Raw genomic sequence first — 1,760 nt, forward strand, 5'->3', positions numbered from 1 at the left:
AGTGCCGATTTCTCAAAAGAAACCATGCAAGCAAGGAGAGAGTGGAAGGACATATATCAAACACTCAAAGAACACAACTGTCAACCAAGAATACTATACCAGTAAAATTGTCTGGCTCACTCTTGGACAGTCAGAAGGAACTAAGAAAACTCAGTCTAATTCCTACCAACCCACTTGTTCCTGGCCAGTCAGCGGGGCTTAAGAAAACTCAGTCAATTTTCTGCTGACCTGCTTACTCCTGGCAGGTGGGTCCCAAAGCACCTTGGCTGGTGGTTTCCACTGGGGCTAAAGACTTGCTGCTCCTGGGGTTCCCACACTAATTATTTCAATATATGTTCTGAATCAACTTCTTACTGTTCATGTTGTGCCACATTGTTCTCTGTGCACTGCCTCAGTCTCTGGTGGCCTGTTTCTATGCAGCTTGCCACTCCTGCAGCTCCTTAAGCTGCTTCCTTCACAACTGCTTTCTTGCTCCGCCTCCGAAAGAATGTTCTTTTTTTTTTTTTTCCAAAGAGAAAAGCGAACTGGGGGAGGGGTAAGGGACAGGGAAAAAATGTGCAAGAGTGAATGAATGTATTACTGGAGAGTGGCAGGGCTGAGAGCATTACTCGCCCACTCCTGCGCTGCCCCAGCCTTTGCTGCCTCTGCCCACTCAGTCATGGCTGAGGAGAAGCCCAAGGAAGGAGTGAAGAAAGAGAATGACCATGTCAACCTGAAGGTGACTGGGCAGGATGGCTCTGTCATCCAGTTAAAAATCAAGAGGCACATGCCTCTGAGAAAACTGATGAAGGCCTAATGTGAGAGACAGGGCTTGTCAACGAGACAGATTAGATTCAGGTTTGATGGGCAGCCAATTAAAGAAGCACACACTCCAACACAGCTGGAGATGGAGGATGAAGACATGATCAATGTGTTCCAGCAGAAGATAGGTAGCACATTGGCAACTGGAGACCTGTTGGGATGTCACAACCCATCTAGGGGGACCATCTCACGTCTGTGTTACCTGTCCTTGCATTTGTGATTCAGTAGTAAACACATGAACAGGTGTCTTTGGAATCCCAAAGACAATCACCAAATTACTTTCCTCTTTCCTTGATGTACTTTAAGTACAACTCAACACTATTTCTGCAGGGATTGATCTATAGATGAAATTGGGTCAATACAAATTTCTATCTTCGTTTAGGTTAAATGAGTTGCAAGGTTTTTGAGGCTTGTTATATTTTTATTTTCTCTCTCTCCTAGAACACTTTTCTCCAGCTTGTGGGCTGTCCATTTTCAGTCTTCATTTGGAGATCTTGCCCCCCCAGATGTTGTGATCTTCTCCATCAATTCTTCATTTAACCATGTAGGTAGCTCATGTGTACTGCAGTAAGTGCTTCTTCTGGACATATGTTTTGGGGGCCTGGTGGGGATGAAAGACAAAATTTTACTTATTGTTTGTTGAAGGTACAGTTTATGAAATTTTTGTTTAATATTGCAAATTAAAGCTTTGTCAGAAAATGGTAAAAGCAAATGGAATCTGTTGGGCCGCAGGATAAAAGGTAAACAAGGGAAATAGCAGAGTCCTTCACTAGTGTGGCCTAATGATCCCTGCCCTTAAGTGTATTCCCACAGGGCTCCAGCCCATGGTCCCTACCACCACTGCTCAGTACCTATTGACAACTACATTAACTCAATTGGCTTCTCCCACTTTTTTTCATATAGGAGAAAATAATGCCACAATTTCAATTTGATACTAGTATTGAAGCCTCTAATTTATT

The 1,760-nt window shown here is 43.6% G+C and overlaps 1 pseudogene; it reads left to right on the forward strand.

Annotated features, from left to right (window-relative positions):
* Window positions 1-658: 658 nt before the first annotated feature.
* Window positions 659-1,021, forward strand: LOC102877518 (annotated as a pseudogene).
* Window positions 1,022-1,760: the final 739 nt, after the last annotated feature.

Source organism: Elephantulus edwardii, unplaced genomic scaffold (genome assembly GCF_000299155.1).
Source record: "Elephantulus edwardii isolate Elephantulus edwardi_28Jun2011 unplaced genomic scaffold, EleEdw1.0 scaffold00376, whole genome shotgun sequence".
Lineage (NCBI taxonomy): Eukaryota > Metazoa > Chordata > Mammalia > Macroscelidea > Macroscelididae > Elephantulus > Elephantulus edwardii.